The sequence below is a fragment of the Cervus canadensis genome, chromosome 32 (genome assembly GCF_019320065.1).
Source record: "Cervus canadensis isolate Bull #8, Minnesota chromosome 32, ASM1932006v1, whole genome shotgun sequence".
In the NCBI taxonomy this organism is placed as follows: domain Eukaryota; kingdom Metazoa; phylum Chordata; class Mammalia; order Artiodactyla; family Cervidae; genus Cervus; species Cervus canadensis.
The window spans coordinates 37,051,303-37,072,454 of NC_057417.1; the positions used below are offsets into that span (position 1 = coordinate 37,051,303).

Sequence of the window (21,152 nt, forward strand, 5' to 3'; positions counted from 1 at the left end):
ATTCTTTAGAGACAAAAATGCAAAACATTTTGCAAAAATGCAAAATGTTTGTGAACATAAAATCCCTCCACCAAAGACAAGGCCCGGCACACAGAAAGTGCCCAATAAACATTTGCCTGATGTTGAATGAATAAATGAACATTCATAGTGCATATCTCTCAAAGTTTTCAGGAGCAAACATTTGGAGGCAGAGATAAACGAAGAACCTGGTTTTGGCAGCAGGTTTACATAAGAGTTGATTTGGGAACTGCAAGTGATAAAAACTATTTCAGGGGAAACTCTGGGAGATAGTGAAGGACAAGGAAGCCTGGCGTGCTGCCGTTCATGGGGTCGCAAAGAGTCAGATACAACTTAACAACTGAACAACAACAAGGGCAGCAGGAATGCTGGTTACAAATAACACTTGGTTTGTTGATTTTTATAAATGTTAAATTACAGCAAGTATTATTTGGTCATGGAATGATCTTTCAAAGCATTTTCCACACATAATTCTTGACTATCAGAGCACTGGGTATTGAAGCACACTGTAACTACTTTAACTCCAGAAAGAGAATCAAGGGAAGGAATGGACACTAACCAAGAAAAAGAAGAGAAAATTCCTCATTTAGAGGAAGTGTGGTGCCAAATGGGGATAAAAATAGAATAGGAATATTTAATTTCCATTTCACTTTTCATCCTAGCTATTACCAACATGTTATGGTTAAATGGTAATAAAATACAATCAAACAGGAATGGTTAGAGGGAATTATAATAAATTGTAATGTTTTTAGTATTCATTTGCACATTATTTCAATTAAAAAAGAGAAAACCAATTAAAGTAGGTAAATGAGGGTACTTTGAGCTCCAGGGGAAATGTCCCATATGAATATGTTAGAGAGTTGTTGCTATTATTATTTTCTGCCACTTAACTCATAATGAATCACTCTGGGACTTGTTAAAAGTTAGCAGTTGATCATGAAGTTTCACCTTATTAATAAGTTGCTCTGGTGATCACTACAGGCATCTAGTATTCCTTGTGGACCACCCTCATTATGAGGCATATGGGTTGCCTGTTGTTCTCATAAATGAATATCCCCAGGAGGCGGAGTGTATCAGGAGTGGCCCCTTACAAAGTCATCTTTGTTGGTCAAGCTCTGGTTGCCTTCTGAGGGAGGGAAACGCAGCTCCCTTGTTCTTAATTAAGCTTGCCTCTTGTGGAGACAGGGCCTCTGTTGAATGGGAATACTTTCTCATAGATGGATTAGGGTATGGTTGTCAAGATTTATTGATCTCTTTTAAAAGGAACTATTTATTCATGGAATGTCATAACGTCTGAGATTCGCTTTAAAATATTCCAAAACAAAAACAAAAACCGGATAAGTGAAACAAAATAGGCAACATGTTGCTAACTGGTGAAGCCTACATAAGGGCCCATCATATAATTACTATGTGTTTGATAATTTCCATAATGAAAATTTAAAAATATATACCTATAAAAGGATTATTAATCTCCAACATTTATTATCTTAAATCAGCTACTGCTCTATGTATTAGAATTCTTTTCAGTTACAATTCACACTGGCTTAAACAATAAAATGAAGTTATAGATTTATGTATTAGTAGCTGAAAAGTCCAGGGCAATTCTAGGTGTCAGGTGATGCTTGATCCTACAGCTCAATGGTGTCACCAAACCCTGCATCATATACATCACTGCTCTGCCTTCTGTGGTATTGTTTTCATCCTAAGGCTCATGTCTCTCATTTTAAGGAGACTGAACATCTGCTGGGTTACATGCATCATCCTGCAAGTGTTGATCTGTTCTAGTGTTTCCAACAAGTCGTGATGGGATCAGTTTAAGGTCATAGGCCTAATCCTGAGTCATCTTTCTAACCAAGGATGGAGAACCTCCTGGGGAGCAGATGAGTTGAAAGATCTTACACTGGACTTTAACCCACTGTCCCCAGATGTACTTGGATGCATAACACATCCTTCATGGAATAGCTGTGCACATCTCAGTGTTCTCTGCCTACCAGCTCAGGACCCCCTGACAGAACAGATTTCCAAGGCCCTTCCAGGTCCTTTTACACACCTGTGTTGAGAGTCCTTGGGAAGAGATGTGCCAAGGGCCTGAAGGACCCCCAGGACTGTGTGTGCACTCAGGCCCTTGCTGAATTGCAGGCATTCAGGTCCAGTGCAAGCACTGAAGAGCAGACGTGGTGGGGGAGCGTGCTGGGAGGAGAGGCGAGCCGAGTGGAGGTGCTTTCCCTGGGGTGCACATGGAACCAAGTCGTCCTACTCCAGGGTGAATCTCCCTGAGCTCCAAGCTAGAGCCTTCAGGCAGCTGGAATGATAGCCTTAGACATTCCAAGGTACCCAGCGTAGGACTCCTCCATGCGTTCCTTGACGGGACCTACAAGCTCTTTGCTTCCTTCTCTGCTGATAAAGAACAAGATGAGAACTCACAGCCATCACACATCTGTCAAGCAGTCAATATCTAAAGAAGAGAGAACACTGGGACAGGGGTGCTCTGAGTGACCAAAGCTAATGTTTGGTGCCTATGGCAGCTTTTTTCTGTTTGATGTAAGTTGATCCTTGAAGGACATGGGTTTGAACTGTGAGGCCCCACTCACATGTGGAGCCTACTGAATAACTCGGTCCTCAAGTACATGATCCATGCCTGGTTGAAGTTGCAGGAACATAGATCCAGAGGGCCAATGGTAAAGTCATACACAAATTTTGAACTGTCCAGCAGCTGGCACCCCCAACCTACTCCACGTGTTGCTCAAGAATCAACTGTATTTTCATTCTTATATTTACTATAGGTCAGTTTTGTGCCCAACACTGAAGATTCAAGGCTACACAGGACAAAGCCATTGCCCTCTTGATGCTTATATTCTAACGGGTGCAGACAGACAAAAACAACAAACCAAATAACTCTACCTTGTGATAGAGTGGTGAGGGCAGACATGACTGACTGAACAAGAGTGAAGGTCAAGAGAAGATAAAGCTCTTGTGCAAGCTCGGGTTTCAAAATGTGGGAGCTGTGGAGAGAGCCAAGAGGAGAATATTGTACAAGTGCCTCTTAACTCAAAGAGTAAGACTCAGGAACTCCCTGGCAGTCCAGTGGTTAGAACTTCAGGCTTTCACTGCCAAGGGCGCAGGCTCGATCCCTGGTTGGGGAACTAATATCCCACAAGCCGCATGGTGCAGTCAAATAGATAAAAGACAGGAAATATGAGCTTCTCCTTTAAAGAGGATAAATAGCTTTGATGTTGGGTAATGCTTACTTATCATAGTTACAGGATGAAGGAAACATTTAAAAAACATTTCCCTAACTCCACATAAGAAACTAAATTTTAAAAAACCAGAAAAAAAAAAAAGGGGGACTTCCTGAGAGTCCATGGGTTAAGAGTCTTTGCTTCTACTGCAGGGGGTGGGGAGACAAGTTTGATCCTGGGTTGGGGAACTAAGATCCTGCAAGCTGCACAATGCAGTCAAAAAACAAACTATTGTTCCTTACTCTACTAACATTGAAAATATGAATATTTACTTATTCGGCTGAGCTGAGTCTTAGTTGCAGCATGTGGGATCTTTCAGTTGCAGCATGTGAACTCAGTTTTGGCATGTGCGATCCAGTTCCCTGATCAGAGATTGAACTCAGGCCCCCTGCCTTGCGAGCGCAGAGTCCTCACCACCGAATTACTAGGGAAGTCCCAATCTACTAACGTTTTAAAGATTGTTTTAAAGCTTAAAATATCTAACTCTTCTCTTCATGAACATTAAATATCCATCACTTTTACATTTTTTTCAGATGCTCTGAAACTGTTCGGTATACAAGTCATTGTTGTTGTTCAGTCGTTAAGTAGTGTCCAACTCTTTGCAACCCCATGAACTGCAGCACACCAGGCTTCCCTGTCCAAGTCATAGACAAATACTTGGTGTGAAAACCATGATGTTGGAAATGTTACATTTATTGGCTTAAAAACTCAACAGAAAGACTTCTTACTAAGTTCTTCCTTGAAGGTGCAGGGTATTCGAATACAATAAACCTTTACATTTTGTACTAGTGCTTAGACCTGAGCAGTTCGAGATTCATCATCCTACAGTGGTGGAAATGAGAAGTGATTCTGATAGCTTTCCTGCACCTGAAACTGAGTGAAAGACAAGAGCTGGCTTGCATAATTCCTCTCACAAGAGCCAGATGGGAAAACAGCTTTAAGTGAAGTGCAGGCACTATCATTATGGATGAACTAAATTATACAGGAGGAACTCCTGACAAGATGCTTGAGTGTGGAAAGAAATTCAGTGCAGTCCAGTACCCTTGTCCGCTGGAGAATTCATACACAAAGAAACCCTATGTGTACACTGGGTTTGGTTGATGCTTTGAACAATGCTCCAGCCTTGCTCCCCACTGAACCCACACAGGGCAGAAACTATAAAAGTGTCAAGTGTGGAAGAGATTCAGCAACAATATGCTTTTCTAACTTGTTTGAAACGAAACCTAGAAATAGTGTGGCTAAAGCTTCAACACTTTCTACTGAGGGCACTTTAGAGACTACACAGGAGAACCCTGGAAATCATGTTGAGGAGGCCTTCAGCAAATCATCACTGTGAACCCTGGAGGGAACGCTCCTGAGAAAAAAGCAATCGGCAGCCTTGATCCATTACATGTGAGTGGGAATGAGTCAGAGAATGCACAAGGTGCTCAGTTATCACTGGTCTGTGGTGTGAAATGGTTCAGTGAATGTCTGGAAAACCCGTTACAGTGTTCAAATCTTCTGTATTACTCCCAACTGTCCCGATGGATAGAAAAGAAAGAAAAGTGAAGTCCCTCAGTCGTGTCCAACTCTTTGCGACCCCATGGACTGCAGCCTACCAGGCTCCTCCATCCATGGGATCTTCCAGGCAAGAATACTTGAGTGGGTTGCCACTTCCTTCTCCAGATCTTCCCGACCCAGGGATTGAACCCGAGTCTCCCGCATCGTAGGCAGACACCAGGGAAGTCCACCGGCAGGTCGGTATAAACCCCTGACAGGGTTTCTGCCGTAAGTCATAAGCGGTCACTGCGGACCCACAGAGCAGGGCGCCTCACAGGGCGTGTCATTCATTCACAGAAGCACACCGTAGAGTTTAAAGTACAGCAGAAAACATGTTCCCTAGGAGAACAAAGAACTAGAGCTCCAAGCATTGTCCTGAAGAATCGAAAAGGCTGCTTAGGATTCTTTGTCTCAAGTTCTCCAGCAGAATGAAACACTGTTCTCATAGTTTCAAAAGCGGATGGAAACACCAGAGTTTTAGTTTCCAAGTTCTCCTCCTGTACTTCCCCTCCAGTCAAAAGAGAGTGGAAGTTCTCAAGATCAGCTTGAGGTTACAGTCAGCTTAATGGCCAGAACTCTGGGTATGCAATGGTCCCAAGACTGTGGCCACTGGGACGGACCAGTGCAGAGAAGGTGTCAAAGATCTGGGGTCTAGACTAGATCAGTGATCTACTTCTCAGAAGCAACCCTGGAGCCACTTGTAAGGCTGTTAACTGAACACACAAAAAATAAAGCACCTTGCTGTCCTAGAAATCATCTGGTTACAAAGGTCACATTAGCAAGACTGAACCCAGGGTCAAGTCTGAATTCATTTTTGAACCAAGGTTCAATAGTTTTCGTTTTATATTGTTGTTTTAGTAATCAGCTCTCATTCCTGTGATGAAGTATAGAAATGCCTTCTTCCAACTTGCACACATCCAACCCAAATTCCAAACACAAGGAATAAGACACTGTGCTGCTAACTAGTGGCTAAGACTTTCCCAGTGGTTTCTCATTCCCCAACTGGATTGTACTGCTCCCGTGTTCCTGTCCAAGTTTCTTCTCAACTGTTACCTTTCAGTCCAGGGAGAGAAGCCACATTCCTCTTTATACTGTGGGGAAATTTGGTGGCTTGTGTCCTGTGTATTCTGAGGCACAACTCACAAAAGGCACAAGAGGTATTTAACAAACCATTACTTGAAGGTAATGGTGAAGAATGGAAGGAAATGTGAATGGAAGGAAATCCATTCTTGTGAAGAATGGAAGGAAATCCCTACCCCCTCTCAAGCCCACTGAGGGACAGAAACCCTCCCAGTGCATGAGGGGCTAATGGTGCAGTGGAAGACAAAGACAAAGTGGAATGAGGTCAGAGGATTGAAGTGCCTCATCCACTTCAACAACTGACCTCTTATTTGTTTTGGGTAAGCAATCCAGTCTTTCTTTCCCATCACCTACAATCTTGTAAGCTCCTAAGTGTTCCCACTGGTGTTACAGTTACATCATCTCAGTGGAGCATTGAGAGGAAACTAGATCTCTTCTGAGGACCAAAGCCCAGGCAGAATGACAAAGATTTCTGAGCTCTACCAAAACAGCCAGCTCAATTAAGACAGGTCAGGTTATGCAGTAGAAACACACAGCACCAACATCCCAGTGATTTAACACAACAGAAGTTTATTTCTTGTTCCTACAAAATTCACTACAGGTCTGGTAGACTGTCTAGAACAAATACCTCTCCCCAGTGTGGGAGGTCAGCATTCCAGACTGCTCTGATCTCGTGGCTCCTATGTGCTTACATGACTGAGGCAGAAGACAGCATAAGAGTCCTGTACCAACAAATAAGTGCTTCAGCCAAAAAGTGAGACTTCTATATAACCCACTGCTCAAAACTATCTCAGGACCCTGTCTAACCAAAAGGAGCAAAAAGGGATAACCACTCCCCCTTTTTTTCTTTCTTTTTGGCTGTCCCACATTAGCTTACAGGATTCCAGTTCCCCAACCAAGGACTGGACCCAGGCCCTCAGCAGTGAAAGTGATGCGTCCTAACCACTGGACCGCCAGGAAGTCCCAAGCACCCCACTCTTACTGTTCACTGGGATAAAAGCTCCACAACAATGAGCATTTTGTCTCCTTGTCCACTATCATATCCTTAGCTTAGAAGAGTACGTGGGAACTTCCCTGGTGGTCCAGTGGTTAAGAATGTGCCTTCAAATGCAAGGGACAAGAATGTGCCTTCAAATGCAACCAATCCCTGGTTGGGGAACCAAGATCCCATATGCTTTGGGGCAACTAAGCCTGCTTGCCACAAGAGAAGCCTGCACACTGCAACAAAGACCCACCACAGGAAAAAAAAAAAAAGCCTTGTTGAAAGTCAGCTCTTCAAAAAACAAGTACCTGGACACATAATAGGACCTCATTAAATCAAAGGCATGAATGCAGTGCCAGAAACTAATCCATAGGTGTACCCTGGGAGAAGAGACAAGAGTTCCAGGGGTGTTAAGACCGAGGGTGTTGGGTAAGATCTATGCAGAGCTGACTGTGCTTAGGAAATAATCCTTGACAGAGTTCATCTTGGGGAAGGAAGTGAAATCTTGCTGACAGTGACACAGACCAGGTGACTTACACCATAAAGCACTGAAGCCAAGGGACAAATCAACAGAGCAAACCACCACTAGTGCTCAGCTCCTGGAAGGAGCTCCAACAGCCACAGATGCATTGGCTCCTTCAGTGTGGTCAGTCCACCCAACACACCACTGCGGATCAGAGGAGAGGAAAGGACGTGAACACTGTCTGAGATCCCACTACCAGCGTGGCCATTAGGTACTTTTCCTTCATCAATCCCTCTAATCCTCAGAAAACCCTGAGTTGAGCTTTATCTCTATTTCATAGAGAAAATGAAGACTTAAGCATGTTTCAGTAATCAAGAAATTACAGTTCTACAAGCTTGAAACAGATCCAATGTCATCCAGGCTGACTGGGCAGGGACAACATACAGATCAGTCCAACTGATCCTGTCTTCAGGCCTGACTAGTTACAGCTAAGTGACAGCCAGCGGATCCACTAGTTGTGGGGTCTTAACAAGTCCCTAAATCTCTCTGAGCCTTAACTTCCTTGTTTCTAAGAGATATGTTAAAGACATTATTTAACTCCTTTCCTAACACTACCTGAAAGCTCTATCGGGAACACATCTGAATTAGGGCTGTAGATAAAAAGGTGTTATAAGAAAACCCAGAGTCCAGAGAGATTCTCAGCAGTCTATGCTGTGCTGGAGAAAACAGAAACTCCATTTGCTTAACAGTTTATTGTCAGCCAAGGGAGGTGCGGGTTCACCCACCTTCATCTACAACTTAGCATCAGCTCCCAAACCTTTGAACTTGGTCTCCTGCTCCCTGGATTCACAGAGCACCATGCCCAGTGACACACAGGATCCTCCCTACTGCACATACTCCAGTTCCCAGACAAGCATAACCCTCCCCTTGTTCTTAATAACAAACAAAAGCCAAGTTAAAATGCAAACAGACAAAAAACTGAGAAATTGTTCCTGAATTCCCATTAATATCCATTTAGGCCTCAGAAAAGTACTCATGTTGATGGCTGTTTTATCCTATTGGCATTGTGAGGTAAGGAGTCTAGTTTATTACAGAAAATTATTTTCATCTAATATGTTGTTTTTGTTCAGTTGCTAAGTTGTGTCCAACTCTTTGCGACCCCATGGACTGTAGCCTGCCATCTAATATAGACTGAATGGTAAAAATTCAAATTCATGTCCACATGACCTCATTAGATAGTCTCCTTTTTTCAAACATTACCAATGAGAGGTATGATGGTGCATCAGTTCACCCAGCAGATTCTCCACGTAAATTATTTCATCACAGTAAAAATTGTGCTAACAGGATTCCAGAGGTATAGAAGTTAAAAGGTTCATAAAGGAAGTCAAAACCATGTCAATTTGGCAAACACTGTCCAAAGACAAGAGTAAGAAAATTCAACTTGGTTTCTGGAAAACTTAAAATTCATTTCTGCCCCAAAAGACTATTGAAACTGCCAAGTCGGCTACCTGAAAGACAATGTATGTAATGAAACATGTATATTACTGCTTTTTATTTTGGAAAACTATGCTATAAATGTTTCTATCTTATGTACTTAACAGTGGCTGGAAGATCAATGAATAACAATATTTACCTCTGTGACCACAGAAGACTGGTGACTCATGACTGCATCTGCTATTTGAAGCTGGTGTTGCTATTTTGTCAGCTAAAATCCCCAAAGCTTTTTTCCTTACTCAGGTTCTAGAACACCTGTTTTCCTAAGGAATTCAGTGATGGTTCTAAGTAAAAACAGTAAGTAGTACAACTAACTACTACTGTTTCCTCTCACAGTCAACCCTAATTTCTTTCTATGAAACATGATGTTTATATCACCAAATTTTCCCCTGGTAAAAAATTCTTCATGCTTCTTAATTTTGAAATTTTTCATAAACTTTAGGGTTAAACTCTGGTTGGTAAATTTTTTAGACTAAGAACACTGGATAAGCTTTTCTTCATTGGTGTCAATTCTGGTGTCAAAGTCTTGAGCATCTACTGAAGCTTGCATGTGTTATAGATGGGTTCTCCGGTGTTTAATAAGGTGGGAATTTTGACTGAATTTTTTTCCACATTCATGACATGTAAAGGGCTTCTCTCCTGTGTGAGTTCTTTGATGTGTGTGGAGATGTGAATTTTGACTGAAGCTTTTCCCACACCAGGAGCATTTATATGGTTTTACTCCTTGGTGTGTTGTTAAGTGCTTATTAAGATCTGACCTCCATCTAAACCTCTTATCACACTGTTGACATTTATACGGTTTCTCTTCAGTGTGAATTCTTTGGTGCTTAATAAGGTCAGAGCTAACTCTGAAGCTTTTTCCACATTCCTGACATTTAAAAGGCTTCTCTGTTGCACGTTCTTTCTTATGAAGCTCCATAAGTTTCAGCAGCTCTTCCTCCCACCAGTTGCAAAATTTCTTTCTTTCCTTCACTGGAAAATCTTGGTGCCATTTCCCCAGCTTATGCTCATCACCATGATTTTCTTTGCCTGTTGTTTTCTGATGAACATTCACACTGGCTTTTTTTGATACTATGTCTCCTGGTGTTTGTATTTCTAAGTCAGAAAGACACATAGGTTGATGATTTTCCATGTCATTTTTCAGCTTTATCTCTGTTGGAATAAACATAAGAATCAGTCTACTGTATGTCAGAGCAAGATAACGATGGGGACAGAAGAAAAGCACAACATTCACTGATTTAAAAAATATATATATAGAGAAGTAGAATCTTAAAATGTTAAGCCCTTGGAAAGGTTCCTAATCTAGGCACATTTCTCCTCTTTCCATGGTATTATTTACCTGAAAGCAGCTCTCCAGGATTGTCTTTGAACACTGGAGATCCTTGAATATATGGCTCTTCCCCTTGGTCTAAACAGGAGATCACTTTAGGTTTGGGGAGCACAAATAATGCTGTGAAATAAAAAACTGAGGTCAACGACTAGAACTAATAATGGTTCACTAATTCCAGACTACTTCAGGAAAAGCAAAAGATACTCTAACAGTTTGTCACCCTGAATGGTTAAATGGATACTCTCATATCCAATATTAAGTTTATACTATACTACATTTGTGAGTGGGCATGAAAAGCCAAGACTGAAAAATGAACCTAAGCTAGATCGATGGGAATCCAGTGCAAGTTCCACATCTTCTGACACCAACTCTCCATATTCAGCTAAGGTGTAACCTAACTCCAGAGCCTGCAGGAAACACAGACTGTGCTATGACATATGACATCTTTGGGAAGACTTATACTGGGTAAGACCAGTTTAGGGGAGTTGATGTGAAGATCAGTGGGCATGTATCAGGCACAAATGATACATGCCATCATTATACTAACTTTTTATTTAGTTCTCAAGCACCAAACACTGGGCTAGAAAAGATTTCCACCACTCCCATAGCTCACTGGTTCACATCTAGGTGGAGGAAACAGACAAGAATTACTTAGCGAAATTACTCCAAATTGTACTGCCAAGTATGGAAAGTATTCATCACTCAATCATTCCATAAATATGTACTGAGTGGTTATGGTGCACCAGGCACCCTCTATGTGCCAGGGACATAGTGGAGAATAAGACAAATCCCCTGATACCAAGGAGCTTGTCCTCTCATGCAGAGTCAGAGAATCTAACATCAACAGACAAACAAAAGTCAGGAAGTGATAAATGTTTTGAAGAAAACTAAGGGAGGGTAAGAGAACATTTAAGACTCTGTTTCTGTGAAGCTATTTTAGACAAGGCTGTGAGAAATGCTTCTTTTAGAAAATGACATCTGAGCAGAACCCTAAAGTGAATTTTGTCATGTGACAAAAGTGTACCAGGCAGAGGGTAAGAGAAAGAAATGAGCACTTGAAGTCCATGAAACAGCAAGGTGACAAGAGTGAAGAAAGAGGCCAGGTGTACTCTTTCTGCCCCCGTCTGATGTCTATGTCAGAAGCTTTCTCTATCTCCTTTATACTTCAATAAAAATTTATTACACAAAAGCTCTGAGCGATCAAGCCTCGTCTCTGGCCCCGGATTGAATTCTTCTCCTCCGGAGGCCAAGAATCCCAGCGTCTTTGTGTGATTCAGCAACAACCTGCCATCTTGGGAGCTCGTCCGGGATTCTTCAGGACAAGGCTCACTCCTACACTGCATTTCATAATCGGTCTAACTGCTGGGTCTGCGGAGCGCTCCCCTCTTCATCAGTGGAAGGCTTCCCGTGGTGGACATCTCCACTTCAAGGAAAAAACTTTCTCTAAGTCTGCAAATACCTTCAACAACAATCGCATGTGATGCTTCTTCTTAAACCAATGACATCTAACAACCTTAAGATGGACTGATGTAACCATGGACATAATGTGACTTTTCATTTTGATTTTAACTTGGTTTAATGACTATTTTGCCTTACTTCTGTAACTGTATAATGGGGTTTTCTTACCGTCTAAAAGCTTTAAATTTACAAATGGTTGTCTAAGCTCCTATGAGTGCCACAGCCTCCTTCAACTATTACTTGGGGCCCCTGGATCAGAGACCCTCAATATGAGGGTTAGGAGAATATGTTGCCTCAACAATTTAGGGACCATGCTCCTAAACAGCAGGAAGTAGTTATGGAATGAAAACAACACCCCTTTCCCTTGGCAACATAATTCTCATAAAAGAAAAGAGGGGAATGAGAGTCATTTCCTAGGCAGGTTGATAAGAAGTCTAGGGGTCCCCAAGGAGACAGGGGTCTGGAATTCTCAAGGAGGAAGAAAGGACAAACTTTTTTCCCTCTACATTCCTTAGGATTATATAACAGTAATGTATCCTGCCTGAGGACAGTCTCTGGATTAAACCTTCTGGCTAATCCTGTTAACTTAAAATGTAAATTATGGGAGTAGGTCTGGTGAGGTCTTTACAACCTCGAGACATTCTTTGGATTCGATGGGGAGTATATAACTCCATTGCTAACACTAGCAAGGGGGTACTCCTTCTGCCTCCTTCTGATGTCTATGTCAGAAGCTTTCTCTATCTCCTTTATATTTTAATAAAACTTTATTACATACACACACACACACACACACACACACACACACACACACAAAGAGGCCAGAGCAAGAGCACGAGTGGCAAGAGATGACAGCAGGAAGATGAGAAGTCACACCTTGGAGGATCCTGGGGGCCGTGGTAAGGAATTTGGTTCTAATACTGAATATATTGAGAAGTTATCATAGGTTGTTCTTTTGTTGTTGTTGTTAAAAGTTCTACCAGTTTATTGCTACCAACCCCTCTCCCTCTACCCTCATGCACGCATACTCAGTCATATAACCCCATGGACTGCAGCCTGCCAGGCTCCTCTGTCCATGGACTTTTCCAGGCAAGAATACTGGAGTGGGTTGCCATTTCCTTCTCCTATGACAGATTTTTAAGCAGAAAATATCATGATCTGATTAGGCTTTTTTTTTTTTTGGCCGGGTCATGCAGCTTTGGGGATATTAATTCCATAACCAGGGATTGAAGCCACACTCTTGGCATTGAAAATGAGAAGCCCTAACCAATGGACAGCCAGGAAAATTCCCCATGATTAGGTTTTTAAAAGACTGGCTGCTGTGTGGAAAACAGTGTGGGAGAGCAGGAGTGGTGGCAATGGGTGCCAGTAAGAAAGTACTGAGGTGAACCTTGTGGCTGAGATGAGGATGCGAACAGTGCAAGAGGGTGAGACATGATCCAATTCAAACTACACTGTGATTGTGGAGCCAAAATGATCAGCGATGTGTTAGTAGTGGGGTGTGATGGCAACATGATCCAGGGGTTTTCTGGCCTGAACTTTAGGTTAATGGTTATATCTTTCAGGGAGACAGGAGAGATTAGAGCAAAGCAGATTTGAAGGGAACAAAAATTTTGGATAAGAAATGAACATGTGAACTTGGCAGAAGCTCACGGGATCTGGATACACCTATCCCGTGATGAACCACTATCTGAGAATCAACGAGCTACTGAAACAGAGACTCTCTCATGGGGGTAAAAGTAAACCAAGAATATGACAGATTAGTCCATTCCTATGCAAAGGGAAGAGGAGAATCTTTACCTAGAGAGACGACAGTCTCATAGTTTTCATGCATTACGTCATTGTAGAGGGCCTTCTGAGTGGGATCCAGTAGTTCCCATTCTTCCTGGGAAAAGTATATGGCCACTTCCTCAAATGTCAACAAACTCTAAAGAAGAGAATGGCTTTAACTCAGAACTTGCCACTTCAAAGACAGTCCAACCATCTGGCCATTTGTTAGCCAGATATTAAAGGAACAACACATGATACTTTTTAAAGTGAGGAGGCAGAAAAGAAAGAGGGAAGGGATCAGTAAACAGCCCAGAAGGTACCCAGAGAGTGTGGGAGATCATCTGAGTTAACATGCTCTTGAACACCTGCTGGGCAGGGTGGGTCATGGACAGCAGGGAAAAGCAGCCCCAAGAAGCTGAAAAGCACAGCCCACCTGGGACTCAGGCAAGATGAACTCAGGTGCCACTGTCCAGTCTTTGGTGTTTGCTTGCTCAGGAAGGGCTAGGATCTGGTAAGTAGGTACCACTGTGGGTGAAAAAGTACCACGGAAATTTCTCTTACTTCTGTTTCTAAATATACTAGGCTCATTTCCAAAATGTAAAAGATTCCCATGTTTTCAGGATTGATGAGATACCTTTACAAGTTTGTGTGGTGTCTAGAAATGGCTCTCTCTTTGTAAATAAAAACCATTGACTACCAGCCCCTAAAACAGGTTCCCTAATCTTGAGCAAATTTATGAAAGGAAAAAACCTGTTATCCTGTCATGACATGAACTGAGAACAAAATACTCAGGGAATCTAGTGTACAGTAAGAAATGTTGCTTTAGCATTTTTTAAATTATGACTTTTTGCCTGTACACAATTTTATTCACATTTTGTCACTGATAACCCCTTAATTCCTTCGTTTTTACAAGGACAGGTGAGCCCAACCTCTACTTTTCTAAAGAACTGAGTTCCCAGTATCATTACCAGAGTTCTGTGGTTTGGAGATTTCTGTATCTTAGGCCAACCCCCACCCTCGACCCCACATGACCTATTCTACCGCCACCTGGGGGGCATCCTAATTGCTAATATAGCTCCATTAGTAGATCCACAGGGCAGGGTAACCAGAAAGTGCTCACACATTCTGGCTTAAATTATATCCCACCTCCCAAGAGAAGAAAAGTAACATGAAGATCCTTACCCCTCTCACATACGGGCTCAGGTTCTTTGTGGGTATTCCTGCTCAGTGGCTCTTGTAGACCCTGGTGTATATTCCAAACTTCTTCCTCCCGGGACATGCCCACTGGCTGGGACTCTGCTGGCTTCAGCTGGAAGCCTGGGGCCTCTGCTGCTTCTCCCAAGAGCACTGCCTCTTTTCCCAGCTCCTGGACTGCAACCTAGAAATAACCCCCATACTTGTTACCACAGAACTGACTTTTGGTTTGGGCTTGATGGGAGAGGGAGGGAAAAGCAGAGTGCAGACTGTGGGGCAAAAGGGAGACACTGAAGGAAATGACACAAAGACCTAGAGATACCAGCTACCAATTTTCCACAAGAACTATCCATAAAACATGGAAAATTGGGAGAAACCAGAAAAGGGTGGTTACTGCCAGCTCTCCAAGACAGCAGTCCCACCCTCTGAATTCAGCCCAGTTCGGCCCACTAACAGGGTTGCACAGGCCACCTGTTCTCGTGCTGCCTTGACAGGCTTTCTCTCCCAACTTAGATCCTTGCCTTAGTGGTTTCCTGTCTTCTAATTCTCTCAAAAGATTAAGGAATTGAATTTAAAAGTTGTCCTGTCAACCAGATTTTCCACATGGTCAGGGAAGATTCTCACAGACAATGGGGATGAAACGGAGAAAAAAGCGGGTAAGAGTGATGGCTCTGTCCTATCCCCAAATAATTTTGATACAAAACATGTGCCCTCCTGGTATTCACAGTGGGCCTGAGGCCAGCTGGTGAGCTGTCACCTGCCCAAGGGCGTGTCCTGGATCCCCACTCAGAGCAGAGCCAGGAACAACCACTGACAGAGGGCAGTGGAGGCTCTCGCCTATGGTACAGAGGACACTATCCTTCAGGGTCTTTCTTCTCTCAGCTACTCTGTTGGGATTTCAAATCTTTCTTTCCCTGTGTTCTTTCTACTTTTTCCCCTTCCTGGGCAGTCGTCACCTAGTTGTTCGGTTTCTTCCTTCTCTGTCACGTCTTCGCTCTCCTTTGGTCTCTCAGAGTCCTTTCTTTTCTGATCTGCCCTGAACTCTCCAGCTCCTTAGTGCCTTTTGTTTGTTTCTAAGAATTTAAGGTCCATCTCCTTGACCAAGCCAGACGAGGCTCATTACCCTCAACACAGCCTGGCTCCAAAGACAGCAAAACTCAACTCTGTCCGTAAGGCCAGGGAAGTCTCTGCCAGGATCTCTGAATCCTATGGGCTGACTAAGGCTGCAGGTCTGTGCTTTCAGGTCCTGCTTCACAAGTGCTAAAGGAACAATACAATAGTGACCTAATCCATTTTTTCTCCCAATTAACTGCCCCAATATATGCACCTTCACTCTATTTCACTGCACATCAAGAATCTTTCTCCTCACCCCATTCCTTGTTTGGCCAGTTTCGCTCTGCAAGTGTTCTACCAGGACCACAGCCTCCTCGATGCTCTGTGGATGGTGCTTCTTTATGAGGGTATGGGTGTCCCCCGGCAGAATGGTCAGGAACTGCTCTAGCACCACAAGTTCCAAGATCTGCTCTTTTGAATGAATCTCTGGCCTCAGCCACCGACGGCATAATTCCTGGAGCTGGTCACCAGCCTCCCGGGGTCCAGCTGCTTCATGATAGAGGAAGTTCTGGAAGTGCTGGTGAGACCTCTCAGGACTGATACTGTCCATCTGTGGGCCAAGTTTCTTATGCTGACTGGAGTTCTCTACCACAGGTCCCTTGGTCTCCCAAAGAGCTCTGAATGAGCGTTCAAGTACTTACACACCTTCAGATCTACTGTCATCATTCTGATCTAGGAATAATTCTGCTCCTGTGCTGGATACAGCACCAGCTCCAGGTCTGACAACTGAGGCCCAGTCTGGTCTGGAACAAAATCAATAAAACAATCTTCTTCCTAAGGCATTCAGGGCAGAAAAAAGTGCATGTCAGTAAGATGCTGTCACATGAACTTTACTACCTGCTAGTTATAATGAGAAAGATGAACTTTAAAAACCAACTGCCAGGGCTATGTTTTTCTATTATTCAACTTAATACAGCATAGCTTACTGAAGACAAATTCCAATAAATCACTTTGCCTTTAAAAAAAATAATCAGGAGAGGTATATGGGTGAGAAAACTAATACCCACTGGCTGCAAGGAGTTTGGGGATTATCCAAAGATTTAACTGAAAAACTTCCTATGTCATCCTCTATTGTTAAGGAAAGATCAGGAGAATATTCTGAGTTTGCCTTAAATTTTAACATATTGTCCTAGTCTGTCTTTGTAAGAGGATACAACTTCTATAACCTTTATCCTTCTGGGAAGATGAAAGCCTTCACTTCCTGGACCTTTTGAGGTGCTCCTTTCCATTGTATCAAAACTGGTAGGAGAGCTGCAACAATGAGACCAGAGTGGAAAGTAAGTAATTAGGAAAACGGAGCCTTATTCTTCTGAAAAAGCATCCCTCAATAACTAGTTATTCAACATTTATTTTGGCACTTCTTTGCAAGACATATAAAAAACACTATGTAGAAGATTTATATCCGTATTTTAAATTTCTTTTGACCTAGGAAAAAACTACAGCTGACCCTTGTTCACAAACTGTTTATTCAAATGTCAAGTGGTGAGACTTCCCTGTGGTCCAGGGGTTAAGAATCCGCCTTCCACTGCGGGGGACGTGGATTTGATCCCTGCTCAGGGAACTAAGATAGCACACGCCCCAGGGCAAGTGAGTCTAGCAGGTAACTAGGGAAACCCCACCGGCTACAAAGAGCCCGCACGCTGCAAAGACCCAACACAGTCAAGAGATTTTAAAAAAGAAGCCCACGTGAGTGGTAATTACATTCAATTGCTACTGATTCCTTTCAGATTCTCCCAGGGTCCTTTAGACCTCTAAGCGATGCTGGTGGGGGTGGGGAAAGAGCTGTCTGTCTCACTTTCCCTGAGATGACCAGCAGAAAGGGCACAGAAATTCTGCCCAGGAAGCCACGGTATCCAAAACGGCCGGCTCCCGATGGCCGGCCGGCTCAGGGTACGCACGGGACACTAAACAGGCTTTCACAACACGGAAGCTGATCTCTGAGCCTGGGCCTCTCGTTTCTCCCGCGGTCACATCAGCCAGTAAAGGAAACACCGGTGGAGGCAGCAAAGTGGACACGACTCGGGGCGCGCCCGCGAGCACTGGGCCTACGGGCAGTATCCGAGAGGCCTCCAGCTGCGCGGCACAGGGCGCCACCCGCGCAAGGAGTGCAGAAAGCAGCCTCAGGAGGCTGAAGGCGGGCCTAGCCCGGGTCAGTCCTCTGCCCGGCTCGCAAACGCCCCCGGCTGCAGAGCAGCGGCGGGCGTCTCTCGGCGGCTTCGGAGCCGGTGCCGAACTGGAAGCCGCCTCTAAGTTACCTCAGACGGCCTGGCTTCTCAGAAGCCGCTCCCACTTTCCAGGGCTCAACCGCAAGTCGCCTTCCGTCTAACAACGGCTGTGAGGTGGACAGCCCCAACTCCGCCGCCTAGCGCGCCACTCGCAGGCTAGGAGCGGGCGGAAGAGGGGAAAGCCGGGTTCCACTTTGGTTCCCCGGCGCCGGAAAACCCGCCCAACCGGAAGGGGACGTGACGTACTTCCGGAGAGGGCTCCGCACCGCTCATTGCTTTATCACGGCCGCAACTCAGAGGGCAGCCGGTCGGCAGGAAAGAGTTAACGCCGCGAAGTCTCAGGCCCGTGGAGCCTGGTGTCCCTGCGTGGGTGCCGTCCTCTCGCGGCCACTTCTTCCTCCGTTGCTGCGGGTGGCGGGCGGTAACACATCGTCCCGCCGGGTGCGGCCCCCGTCCCTGCCGGTACCCGAGCTGGGCCCCCCCCCCGCTTCTCATAGCCTCCTCCAGTACCTGGTGTTTACCTAAAACAATAAAATAGCCTGTTACTTTGTAAGAAAAATTAATTTGGGGACAATTTAGGGTTGGAATATGTCAAGTCGCAACCGTTAGCAAGTCTGGCGAACGTGACTCAAGAATCCAAAGGAGGAAAATGGAAGTTAGTGTAGTGGGTTTTCATTGGCTGAATTTTGACAGTCTCCCATTGGCAGGTCTTTTGCTGGGCCAGGAGAAATTCTTCTGGTGGGTAGAAAAGTAAACCTTCTTCCTGTTGCTGATGCAGTTGGTGTCTAGAGGTGGGGCATGATACCTGCTCTTTTGAGCTCTGATTCCATTTTAAATAAGAGTAATTTTCACAAAGGCAGTTTTGTCTTATTAATCTGCTTTGTGAGAGGTGCAAGCTAGACGCTGAGATGCAACCAAAGTTCCCACAGTTGACTGAGCACTGCAGTCCCTCAGTTTTACAAGATAGGTCAAGAACCAGAAGATTCTCACTTACAGAGATGGCTTGGATCTTTATAATGTGTGGGGAGAAAGCCTGAGTTCTACAGGGACAGATACCTCCCTTCCTTAGTTCTCTGCAGCCAAGATCTATTGAGAACTCTCCGTCCTTCCTTCAAAGGGGAAAAGGAAATCTGTTCCCCTAAAATCGGGAATCAAGAATTCCCTGGCAATCCAGTGGTTACGACTCTGCGCTTCCACTGCAGGGGGCACAGGTTTGCTCCCCGGTTGGGGAACCAAGATCCCACGTGCTGCACAGGGTGATGAAACAAAAATAAAAAAACTGAGGAAAACAAGTGCTTAAGCAGAAGCTAAATTAAGCTTCTCCACCTTTTTTTCAACTGTCTGTCCCCTCACCGAGGCCATCTCCAATTTGACTTCCATTCTCTTTCCATGCTCCCTTTCTCACCATGCCTTCCTCTGCTGGGTTCTCACTCCAGATGCTGCACCAAGCTCACTGCCTTCTCAATGCTTCACTTCTCACCTAGGTTTGGATCTCCCTGTGCAGAACCATCAGGATTTACTTTCAGCTCCCGGATCCTATACCTGAATGCAGCTTGGGGTGCAACCATCATGACCAAGGCTCCCAGAACTGGCTGGAAGTTTGTGAGGCCCAGCAGTTGCTGATAATGGGAGAGTCTGAAGAGCTGGTGGGAGCTCTCCAATTGCCAAATTCAATCCCCACAACGTGGGTATAATCAGGCTAACATATGAGTTACCTAATAGAAATCAAACAGGCCTTGACCATCACTAGATACGGTTTCCAGTCCCAGCTCAACCCATACTAACGATGTTGGGGGGAAATACTGAACTTCTCTGTGCCTCTATTTCTCATCTGAGCATAACAATACCATGCAGCACAGAGAAAAAGATTAGACATGCTATTTGCATAGCATCTGGCCCAGTGCTTGGCACTTGGAAGGTGCAGAGTAAATGGCCTGGGTTGGTGTGAGAGAAGTACCATCTTATAGGAATTTTAAGCATATCTCACTATTTGACATATATTAATAGCGTCTGTCATCCCCACAGAATGTAAGGTTCTTGGAGAGTGGGTAATCTGTTTCATTGGTGAATCACAGCACCTCAAGAAGTTATCTAGTCCTAAAATAAACATTTGGCAAATGAATAAATGGGTGAAAAAAGACAAAGACGACTAGGGTCTTCAGACCTGGTTTACTGACCGGGTGTCCAATCCTTAAGTATTATAAAGAGTACAAACGAAAATGAAAATTGGTCTCGGCTGAGATGTTCCTGAGATCTGTCTCCCCTTCGTTTCCACTCCTATGACTCTAAGGTGGGATTTCTGAACTTCAGCACTATTAATATTGGGGGCCGGACAGGTGTTCGTCGTCTTACGCGCCCCGCCTCTATTACACTGCAAACACCTGCGGTCAGAGTTTGGCTTTCTGCGCCACAGGTACACAGCCCTTGCTCAGCTACATTACCCACCTAAACACCAGAATTTGTTTCTGCGGGGTTATCTACTCTAGTCTGGACGCTCTCTGAGGACAAGGAGTTCTGAGCTGTCTTCGCATTCCCACTGCACAGCACATGAGTGCCATAAGGCCTTGGTGAACCAGTGCTTTATTCGCGTAAATCACAACAAGAGGCTCAGGGCCTTTCAAAGGCGACTTCACGGGAAAAGTGTGGGACAGGGCGAAGGGCGACAGGGCCCACACACCAGGCTTCCGCGGTCCCAGGCCTCTCCAAACAGAGAAGGTTGCAGCTCACGGCCACTGAGTGTCTTCCCGTTCAAGGATCCGAGACATGACTAGAGCCTCAGAGAAGCCGGAGCCGCGGAGCTCGGGTCCGCCCACCGGGAAAACCGCCCTCAAGCCAGTCAGTCAACCACCAGGCGGTCTTTCCCAGCGCGCAGCCGGAAGCGGCCGCTATGCAAGCCGGGACTTACAGAAGGTCTGGCGCATGCGCAAAGGCTAAGCCGGAAAACAGCGCCGCGGAACACGCATAGCCCTCCCCCATCTGGTCCCGCCCCTTCGCTAATCGACACAATGTTACCCAATGAGAAGACGAAATCCTCGTTGCGTCATAACCTATTTAAACCGCTTACTTGTTAATCCCTCCTATTGGGTACTGCCTTTCAGTTTGGGCGCTTCCGCTTCTCTTATTTTTAAGGGTCCTTGTAGCAATCTCATCTGTTCCTCCGTTTACACACGAGACGGCCACAGTAGTGCTACCGAGAATCACTGCTCTTCCTTCACGTCTCCCCACAATCAAACACAATTCTGTCCCTCTC

General features: G+C 44.6%; 1 pseudogene; it reads right to left on the reverse strand.

The window, feature by feature from the left end:
• Positions 1–9,826: 9,826 nt before the first annotated feature.
• LOC122433099 lies at positions 9,827–18,128 on the reverse strand (annotated as a pseudogene).
• Positions 18,129–21,152: the final 3,024 nt, after the last annotated feature.